Here is a 12,152-nt window from a genome sequence, read left to right as displayed (position 1 = left end):
TCATAATCTCTTATGCCCTTGTCACCTCCCATACTTGTCCTTTTCCTTTTGAGTCAGGTGCGCCCATATCTACCTCAGCACTTCTCCAGGCACTGATGAATTCTGAAAAGAATTTCAGTTTTCTTCCTCCTCTGTAAACAGAGGGAGGAAGCTTAAATATAGGTGAAAACTTTCTGAGGGTTACTGTGCACTTTAGTGCTATTAAAAATGACTAAATGTTGCCCCTATTGCCTATCATTCAATGTCAATGAGGCTTAGATTTTTCTCCCAAATTTTCTTTTTGCAACATCAATTATTTTAAGAAGAAACACCATTTTAGACAATAAACAGGAGTCACTTCTTTGATTTCTGTGTTTTAGAGGGGGAAAGTGCTTAGTCATTTATTTTAGGCAGATTTAACAGAACTTAAGAGAGCTCATTTTAGAAAATCAATGCAGGATCAGCCGAATATATCATCAGAATTAAATTACCTATGTTTTACTTTATAGCTTGTCATAAGACAAAATTTTTGGACCTTTTATTTGAAGAAGGACTGAGTGTAAAGCCATATTCGTTAAATCTGAAGAGCTTCTCTAAGCAGTTTGGTTTTTTCCCCCCAGAATTACAGACAAATGTTAAGCTTTGAAATGCCATCTTGTCATTGCCAAATAGATCATTTTTTCCCTGAGAAATTGCTAGTTCTGATATAAATCATTAAAGCTTTTCAACTGCACCATACTCCAAATATAAAATTCTGGCAGTTGTAGCTTGGCCAGAATGAAACAAAATGTCTCAAAGTCAGACATTTTGTAAATAGGATATGCTTTATATTTTAATAAAAAGCAGTCTGCCTCCCATGCCTGAAACACACAATACCTCAAAGTTTACTTTGAATTTCAAAAGATTTCTTCAAAAACTGGTAAAGTTTGGGGGGGGGGGGGAATCGTGTATTTATTATACAAAAGAACCTGAAATAGTTTATTCATGCTATAATGTATATCAAAATTGAGCAAATTTTAAAACTGTATCTTTCTCCAGGCTACTGTTTTAAATAAATGCTTTGTTTTATTCCATTAATACTGTCACAATTTGCAGTTAAAATTACACACACACCAACAAAAAAGTGACTGAAATTTGCTACATGAGCAGTTAAATTTGCCACAATTTTCAAGGAATCCATGCACCCATTCATGAGAGTGAGCTCTAGACACATACCCAAGAAAGTCCTCAGAGAAAAATGCAATTTAGCTGACACTTCAATACTCAGTCCAGGACTAAACTAGCATATGATGACAAGAAAGTAGATATAATCACTCAACACCTACACAACACGATTTAAAGAAAGTCAAAAAAATCTCTCCATGATCACCCATGGTGCTTAAAATCTCTCCTTTGCTTTTACATAATGCCTCAAATGCTTTCCATTACAAATTAGCATCTACTTCTTATGGGCAATGTTTTAGTTAATAAGCTGCCAGATTGCAATGTACCCGAACTGAAATGGCTTTTAAAAGGGGGAATTTTATAAGTTACAAGTTTACAGTTCTAAGCCTATAAAAATGCCCAAACTAAGGCATCCGGAGAAATATATGTTAATTCAAGAAAGGCTGATGAGTCTGGAACAGGTCTCTAATATAGTACAACTTTAATTACTTAATGGTGGCCTTTATTGCTTGGCTTTTGTGAAATAGGACATTATTTTTCATAATACAAATGAATTGATGGGCGTTCTTAAGGTCATGAATATTAAGGTGAATTTTACTATAAAAATAGTGATTAAGACAGGTCTATAAACAAAACTTACAGGCTTATATTAATCTAGACAGTTTTATCATAGGGCTCATCTTTCTATATAATTTATTTCTCTTAAATCTTCTGTGCCATCAAATTCCATAGACCAGTGGTTTTCAAACTTTAGTGGGTATCAGAGTCACACAGAGGGCTTGTTTAATCAGATTGCTAGACCCCAGCTCCAGAGTTTCCTGTTCAATAGGCTTGGGGTAAGGCCCCAAAATTTGTATTTCCAGCATTTTCTCAGATGCTGCTGATCAGGAACCAGAATTTGAGATTTGTGCTGTATTAAAAAAATGTTATTTATATATAAAAAGCTAAGTAAATGATAGAAGGGAATATTTTAAGTGATACATTTCTCATAAAAATACTATTTCCCTCAAGTTCATTCATTCTTTAGATTTAGTATGGATGTTTGGTTGCTTTAGCTTATAACCTAGTAGATGGCCCATATATCACAGACTTGTTTGGCATCAGATTATAATCATTTCAGAATGACTCTGCTACTGTGTGAAGGCCCAGCCTGAGGCAGGCAAGCAAACTGAATTTTCACATTGGCAGTTCTCTATGATTAAGAGTGCACAGAGTTCTGATAAAATCATACATAATTTTGTAAGCTCATAAATGAATGATAAAGCAGAACTGAATAGCTTTCATCCATGAATATGAACCAAGACTACACTGCCAGTAAATGGTCTCCTCAATGTTATCTGAAAGAAATGAAAACAGATTTGCATTTATTTCTAGAGTTATATTGAAGTTTTCTGTAGTCTCATTTTGCTTTGTACGAAGTGGTTTACGGGAAAGACAGGCAAAAAAGAAGACTAGATGGTATTAATAGACAAGATGCAAGAGTAACACTAATTAATACTAATTCCTAGCAGGATAACCAACACATGTTCATACTACATCAAGCATACATATATAACACTTTTTAAAAAAGGAAACAAAATTTTAGCATGTAATATTTTTCTTTTCATTTATACTGACAGAATTAAAAGGAAATTATCTGAGAATTTACAGATCACAAATCAACACCTTCCTAGGCTAAAATTCTTAGCTTCCCCTTTCTTGACAAGGTTAGTAAACACACCTCAGATGGCGCTGAGATGACGTCTCAAAGCTTTTCCTGACAACCTTCCTGCCTTCTCTTTTAAGATAAGCACAGCTTTCATTATAACATATCCCTATTCAGACACCTTGAATGGTTTTGCTTTTCTTTTGAGAATAATTTGAAATAAGGACCTAACATTTCAGTCATTACTTCAACAGAATTATTTGTTAAGCACTTACCAATGAGCCTAACATTGTGTTAAGTGTTGGAGTCAGATTGCTGAAAAAATAGAGTCCCTCTGCCTTCATAGTTCAAGGTATGAGGTGCTGGCACAGAGCCTTCAGGGAAAGATCCTCTGTACCTAAAGCTGAGCCGACCTAGGGCAGGAAGGGATTGTCATATTACACCTAACATGTTCTAGGACGTGGCATAGATATCTTTTGAAGTACTCATCAATGGATTCAATTGTTTTATGGTTAGAAGGAACCTTAAAATGTGCCAGACATAGTTCTTTGGAGTCATTCCACCCATAAATATTATATGAACTGCCAGAAACTTCACTCATATTTCAATGATCCTCATACATCTCAAAATTTCTAAGAAAGGAAGCCTTTCAGATGCCAAGTTTCACAAATAAAAGTTCCCACTTTCCTCCATGATCCAAAATCCATTTTCTGTAATATAAATATAAATGTGGTAAAGATATATGCCATTTTAGGCCTTTTAAATGTTATTCAACCAGAAAGCAAATTTGACTCGTATTTTTAAGAAATAGAACAAACCAATTGGCTTAGCATTAACTGCAATTTGGCTAAATTTCCCAATAGGTCAATTCAGTTATAAATGTGACTGATGGTTTTAAAAGGATGAATGTTTCTCTGTATAGCTCCCAAGTACTTTTAAGACTAAAGACTACATTTGGTGAAGAAATGTTTGTTTCACTTGATTTAAGAAAACATTTAGGTACAAACTGAATTGTAATATCCATCCCCTTAAATGAAAGGGAATATTACAACCACCATATACCACTGTCTTATAACAAAATGCTGTGAAATTACTCACTTTGAACCACCCCTCCTCACTCCCATCAATATTCATTCATTCAGTCAGTCAGTCATTCGACAATATTATTGAACAAAACTGTATGCCAGGCACATGTTAGTTTGCTAGAGTAACAATGGTGAAAAATTAAAAAGACACAATCCCTGTCCTCATCGTAGAGGCAGGCATTAATTAAATTGTCACTAATTCTAACAAGCACTGCAGAGAGGGGCATAGTGACATGAGAGCAAATAATTGGCGAAATTGGCTCCCCTGAGGAATTGATGTTTGTGCTGAGATTTGAAGAAGTAATTATGAACATATGGATTATCTAGGTTAGAAGGGGAAAAGTGGCTGTTCCAATTATCTACCTAGGGAGAGAGAGGCAGAGATCTCAAGAATGACTCATAAGTTTCTTGTGTATGAAATAAGGTGATGAAGGCTTCTGTTCAGTGTAATAAAAATGCTGAAAGATGACCATGTTTAAGGGAATGAGATCATGGTTCAAACTGTTTTGGATGTATGCATCTGACCATGCCAGAAATCAGGACAGGAGCCAGAAATCCTGTGTACACCTAGAAGAATAACTTTCTGTAATAGTACATTCATCTCTTCTTCCTTAAGACACTTTAGAAGCTTCCGTTGCTTTTCAGATCAAATACCTGAAGCCATTGCCAAGCACTAAAGTCTACCCTCTCTTTCACTGACACTTATACACCTCTCCTTTAATTTTTCTCTGCAGGACTTTTCCATTATGTGAGCCTTTGCTTACTATTTTCCCATATGGTATGCCCTCCCATTCATTCATCAATCCATGGTAATATCTTCCTTTAAGATTCATCAGAAGCCTCACCTTTTTAAATAAACAGTTATTTGATTAATCCAACTCTCACAAATTACATTTTATCATCATTGTTTCATTTGGCTCTGTATAATGTGAACTCAGTTTTGTCTTTAAGAAGCTTCACGTAGATAAATCTTATTTCTCCAAAGCATAAACTTCTTATAGGCAGAAACTATGGATTCTACTTCTTTTGCAGTCTTTAAAGTATATAGTGTAATGCTGTACAAACAGAAGGCTTTGTCAAAACTGGATTAAATTGTATTTCAACTTATGACTTCTCCAATTATGGTAGTTTCTAAAAAATAATCCTTCTTGGAAAAAAAAAGAATAGAGAAAGAAACGAAAGTTACTATAAAAAAAATAAAATAATGAAATCTGCCATGATGCTTTACAATTGAGTAACAAAAGCAGGTTCAATACTCTAACATTCAATATTTTAATTTCATTGTTTTGGGCTTGACTAAAAGATGATGAGACTGACAACATGCATAAATAAAAATAAATTTGCCACTGTATAAACAGGTGCAGATTAAAATCATTAAAACATACACCTAACATTATGCAGACTCCATTCTTTGGCTCTTGTTTTTATAATTTTTTCATGTAAGTATATGTCTCAAAGATTATGCTGATAAAAGCTTCAAAATGTTCTAAATCTTTCTTATGTTTCAATAAATTGAATTTATGTCCTATGCTGTTTTATTTTCTTTGAGATTGAGAATGTTAGCTTGAAATACTACCTGTGAACTTAAAGAAATAAATTGCATTTTCTAACTTGTTTTTCAGAGTTTTTATTACTTCAATAAAAATTCTGAATAGGACACATTTTCTGAGGCCTATGCACCCATCAAAAGGATGACAAATTGTCTTAAACTGTCCCCGTACAGCTTAAGCACCCAGTTTTAACCCCAGGGGAATTTCAATCAGTAAGGAAGCAGGCCTGCACATCATTAAAAAAAATTTAACAGACTTCCTTCCCAACTTTTCACAAAATAAAAAAGGCATTATGATACATATTAATAACATCAACTTTCACTGCAGTCTATGATATGGTAATAAGAACTGGTTTTATTCTTCTGGCTTAAGCAACTAGAAAAACAGACAAAATAGGAAAATGCAGGTTTTAGACATTGGAAAATGGGCAATGCCAGTGATCCATAACAGAAGAGAAACAAATAAGATGAGTATTCTAAATGCCACAGGTTACTACCTAGAGAGAATATTCAGCCCATTGTACAGAGAAGGGAAATCCAAACAAAGCCTAGCAAATTCCCTGACTTGAGGAGACAGAAATATGAGATAAATGAGGTTGAAGTGGCCAGAGTTTGTGCAACAGAATAAAAGAAAGGAAGGAGCTACATCGAGAAATATCCACCAAAATTTGCAGGGTATTCCCTAAAGACTTTTGGCTGAGTACTGATATTATCATGTTTAAGAAGAAAGAACCAAAGACCCGAGGGCTGCAAGGGCAGGGAATATTGAAAGAAGTAGGCAGAATAATCTCAAGACCTCACGCAAAACTAAAGTTAATTTGTGTCCTCACCAGCCAGATAGGAAAGGCTTAGCACATCAAGCACTGGAAATGGCCCTCTAAAGCATAGTGCCTTGGCAGCACGGCCAAACTTGCCCTCGACTAAAGGCTGTCCTGACCCACCCTAACAAAGCTTAAAAAAGGAGCTTCAAAAGTACCAAACTAACTTCAAGTAATTTAACTGTGTCCCAGAACAAATTCCAACAATACTTAAAGGAAGACAACAGAACCCACAACAGACAATGCAAAACTCACAAGGTCCAACACCCAGTCTCAAGTAAATATCAAAAAAATGTGACCTGCACCAAGGTAAAAATCAATCAATAAAAAACAAACCTAAATGACACAAATAATAAAGTTAGCAGAAAAGAACATAAAAACAGCTTACCTCTATACTCCTTATGTTTAAAAATGTAGACGAAACCAAGAGCATGAAGAGAAGGAAAAATGGAAATGTAAAAAGACGCCAAATAAATTTCTAGAGATTAAATATACAGTGACTGAAATGACAAATACACTGGATGGGATTGTCTGTGGATTAGATACTATGGAATAAAATAGTAGTTAATTTGAAGCTATGGCCTAAGAAAATATTTTTGGAAAATAGGCACCACCTCCCTGCCTCGGTTTGGTAGCCCCCCTCGAGGACCACCACACGCTGACATTCAATAACTCCAGCACTCTGGGGGGGGCTATGTCCGCACCCCAGCGCGGATGGCCGAGGCTTGCTTCATCCTCTGCCCCCCAGGACAAGTCTGACTCGGCTCAGTGTTTTCTCTGCTTCAAGGAGCAGGAAGACGGGGAAGCAGACGATGACTTTATGCGAAGGAAACCAATAATAAGCAGAAATAATGTGAAACAACTGAAAGTACAAAATGTCATCAAGTAGCTGGCTGCCTTGGAGTGACATCTGTTGACTCATTTACCTGACCCCAGAGCTGAAAAAATCATTTCCAAGGCTTATTTCCCAATATTACATTACATTATTAATAATGTGCTCAGAAAGAACTTCGTGGGATTTTTAAACTATTTTTTTCTCTTAACGGTGGCACCAAAGACTGCTCTGCCTGTGCAGTTGGTATGTCTGGTGCCAGTGGGACTCTCTCTCTCTGTTTCTATCTCTATCGCTCTCTGTGTGCCTCTCTCACCTCACTGCACTGTTTTTTTTTCTTTTGTAGTTTTTACTTTGTTGAGTGTCGGATTCAATTTTGCTTTGTTGAGTCATGACAGGTGGATAGGGAGGAAGACAGTGTGTCCTTTTTTGCAGAATTGATAGCTTTGTCCATGTCAGTACAGGAGGTCTTTGCATAGGGAACATGGCCACACTCCACGTCGTCTAGTTGTCATTCTCCTAATCCTGAGATGTGAAATCCAGAGTGATTGGTCTATGAATGAGATCACAATTCCATTATGTACTGACAAAGAATTAAGGAGACACTTTAAAAAATTATTTGTATAATAACCCAAATTTATATTGTGATTTCCCACATTGCACTAAAATATTTTCTCATCTCATTTCTCACATCTACCAGAGCTTTAGTCTTCCTTTTATCCTGTTAGTCTTGTGGTGTTATACATGCCTCCCTTTACCCCAAAGCAGATTATATAAAATCACATCATTTACTACACTTCTGAATATGCTATGCATACGAAAGATTTCCTTGCCCATTGTCTGGATTCTTCATCATTAAGATGTGCATTTATTTTATAATCTTGAAGTTCCACATATGGAGAACTAGTGGTATTAAATATCAGGACCCTGCCTCTGGAACTGATGCATGTTGTTAGGGTCCTTTCAAGTAACTGTATCATTAAAAGTTGAGAGGAATGACAAAGGATTGATGTCTTGAGACCAAAATAAAGCTGTTTCCTTGCACTGAGATCAGTCAAAAATATTTCTTTTTTTTCTAGGTTACCTCCAATGATATATGACAAGGCACATTCAGCATCTCTTGAGAACTGATGAGGAAAATTCTCTTAATGCCAGACAAGATATTTTCCAAAGCCCAGTTCACTACTTCATCCTTTCTCTAATTAGAAGAATGTCACAGTTAGACTACTCTCAACAGTCATGGCACAGATGCCCAGTTATTTCCTGGAGGGTGCCACCTTGGATTTGGTTGTAATAAACTGGTGGTTGGGTAGAGCAGATTAAAAACCCTTGTTAAACACAGGGAGGACAGAATAAGAAAGAGGTCCTTTAATCCTGTATAGATTATTGTAATGCCTAAAAACATCCTAGAGTATATTAAGCTGATAATCAAAAAGTATTGGCAAAGTCCCCTGAGGGATGGGAGAAAGAATAAGGAACTATTAAAGCTTACCATCAGGGAATTCCCTAATACTGTGTCAAACTTTAGGGACACCCAAATCAATAGACCCTTGATCATGAGGCTTACTCTTGTGAAGCTTATGTGGGTAGTGGAAAAGCTTAGTCTACCCATAGGCATGCCTTAGAGTTACTTCTGGAGGACCTCTTTTGTTGCTCAGATGTGGCCTCACTCTCTCTAAGTCCAACACTGCAAGTGAAATCATTGCCCTCCCCCCTATGTGGGACTTGACATCCAGGGGTGAAAGTCTTCCTGGTGACATGAGAGATGACTCCCAGGGATGAATCCAGACCTGGTACCATGAGATCAACAATTCCATCCTGACCAAAAGGGGGGAAAGAAGTATAATTAGTAAAGTATCCGTGACAGAGAGAGTTCAAATAGAGTCAAGAGGCTACTCTGGAGGTTGCTCTTATGCAAGCTTCAGATACACCTTGCTACCTATCATAACCTGCCAACCCCCAACCAGGACCATTCCAGCCAATCCTAAAGAACACCCAGGGAAATACACAAAATTCTGCAAGGGTTCCATGCACTAGAGTTACTTTCCAGAAACCTACAACTGGTCCAGATAAGTCCTGAAACCTAGCCCAGCCTCTCCAGAACATCAGATAATTCCATCTCCCTACCCCACATTAGTGACAGACACTTCCAATATGAAAAATTTAGAATGGCCATAGCTCAAAAGAGAGGGATAGAAAGAGCAAAGGTGATGGTGGAGTTATAAGAGAAGATATGATTTAAGAAATGAATATGTATGCTGCATCATTAAATTGATATCTCTTTTAGTCTCCAGTATTTTAGAGTAGCTAGAAACAAAAACCTAAAATTGTGGAATTGTAACCCATGTCAAACTCTACATTTGTAAACTCACACTACACATTTAAAATTGAGAATTGTTATAGAAATGTTTTTCTTCTTATTTTTTTTTTTACAAGGGCAGGCACCGGGACTCAATATGTTCTACAACTAATTGTGATGCTGTACTTTGAAATTTATAGCTTTTTTGTACATATGTTATTTGCCACAAAAAAAAAAGGAAAAAAAGCCAATTGTGAAAATAACAAAATATTTAAGCCTTCTGGCCACCTATATTCCGGAGCAGCTAGAAGGAAAAAATCTAAGAGGATTGTATGGTAGCCCGTAGCAAACTTTGGGATCTGTCCTGTAACTACGTGTTGAAGAGTGCTTTGAAAACTATTGCTTTTTTATTTCTTTGCTTTGTATATATGTTATACTATACCAAAAAAAAAGTTAAAAATAAAAATAAATACCCTTGTTAAGAATTTCTTGGTCTTAATATGTCTAATATTCTGCAAATGGTTATTTCCCATAATGATAGGGATTATGTGGCTGATAGTTCATCTGTCTCTCTACATGTGAATCTTCCTAACAGAGCTAACAGGGTGAATTAATTTGAAAAAAAAATCTACTTGGGAAAATTCTTCTGAAATGAAACATGCAAAGAAAAAAAATTTTTTCAATGAACAGAGGGCAACAGTGGCTCAGTGGCAGAGTTCTCGCCTGCCATGCCAGAGATCCAGGTTCAGTTCCTGGTGCCTGCCCATGTTTTAAAAAAATAAATAAAAATGAACAGAGCATCACCGACTTGTGGAAAAATATCAAGCAACTTGGTACATATGTAATTAGAGTAAAAAAATATTTAGGGAATAACGGCCAAAAGTTTTCCAAATTTCAAGGAAACTATAAACCTAGAGATTCAAGGATACCAATGAACTTTAAGCACAAGAAACATAAAGATACTACACCAAGACACATCATAATCAGATTAATAAAAAGAAAATCTTAAAAGCAGCCAGAGGGGGCAAAAAAAACACAAACCCTTTACATTCAGAGGAACAAAAATAATAATAACAACACACTTCTCATCATAAAATAGGCAAGTCAGGGATGCACAGGTGGTTTGGTGATGGAACGCTCGCCTTCCATGGGGGGGACCTGGGTGTGATTCCCAGACCATGCACCGAAAAAAAAATGCGAATCAGAAGGCAATGGAGAGATCAGTAAAGGGCTGAAGAAAAAAATCTGTAAACTTAGAATTCTGTGTCTAGCATCAATCTTTCATTAATGCAGGCAAAGATAAAGACTTTTTAAAACAAAAAGAAATGTGAGCGATTGATGGCTAGCAGATCTACAGTATAATAAACGTTAAATGAACTTCTTCAAACAGGAGGAAAAATGAAACCCATTAGAGATCTGGATCTACGAAAAGGGAATGAAGAGCACCAGAAATGGTAAATTGTGAGTGCATGCAGAATTTTTTCTAATTTATAAAAATCTCTTTATAAGATCACTACTGTTTAAAGCAAAAGTAATAATAACATATTGTGGGGTATAATCTTGTAAAAGTGAAATGGATGACAACAGTAACACAAAGTGTGGGAAAAGGGAACCGTAAGTATTTTGTTGTGGGCTCATATGATACATGAGAAGTGGTTTAATATTATCGATTGTAAACTGTAGTAAGTTAAAGATGTATATTGTAGCCCCAGAATGATGATGAGAAAGAGAAAGAGACAGAGATAGTGACAGAGAAGACAGCGCTAATAAGCCAATGAAGACAATACAATTGAATCATTAAAAAAACCTAAATTAGCCTAAAAGAAGGCAGTAAAGGAGGGGAAAAGTCACAAAGAAAATAGGACAAATAGAAAACAAATAACAAGATAATAGTTTAATCCCAACTATACCAATACTTGCATTAATGGCTTAAACCAGGGCTGTTCGGTAGAAACAAAATTATGAGACACAATTATAATTTTAACTTTTCCAGCAGCCACATTTATAAAAGCTAAAAGAAATAAGTATATATTATACATTTACACTACATATCAGTTTGAATTAGTGACATTTGTGCTCAATAGCCACATGTGGCTGGTGGCTACCATATGGGACAGCAGAGATTCTAAAACCTCTAATTAAAAGGCAGTAATTGTAAGATAGGATTAAAAAGAAAACCCCAATGACATGCTGCCTACAAGGAATCCGTTTCAGATATAAAGACACCAATAGTTCTAAATTTAAAAGATGGAAATATATACCATGATATAACTGATTAAAAGGAAGCTAGAATGGCTAAGAAGTAGATTTCCGAAAAGGAATACTTCCAGGGATAAAGAGGACATTACGTCATGGCAAAGGAGACAATTCATTATTAACAAAAGGCTATTACCTTAAGATTCCATTTATATGAAATTCTAGAAAAGGCAAAACATTAGTGATAGGAAGTAGATCAGTCATTCACAGAGTCCAGAGGACAAGAGTAGAGGACTGTATACCAAGTAGTGTGATGGAAACAAGCTATGCCATGTTTATAGTCGGGGGGGGGGGGGGGGGGATGTTACATGATTGTATACACTTGTCAAAATCCATCACACTATACACTTAAAATTGAGAATTTTTATGGAAATGTTTTTCTTATTTTTTTTTTTTTACATGGGCAGGCACCGGGACTCAAACCTGGTCTCCGGCATGGCAGGGGAGAACTCTGCCTGCTGAGCCACTGTGGCCTGCCCTATAGAAATGTTTTTATTTAAAAAAATCACCAAGTACACTAGAGTA

This window comes from Tamandua tetradactyla, chromosome 9 (assembly GCF_023851605.1).
Source record: "Tamandua tetradactyla isolate mTamTet1 chromosome 9, mTamTet1.pri, whole genome shotgun sequence".
NCBI lineage: Eukaryota > Metazoa > Chordata > Mammalia > Pilosa > Myrmecophagidae > Tamandua > Tamandua tetradactyla.
Note: the sequence above shows the minus strand (reverse complement) of the source record.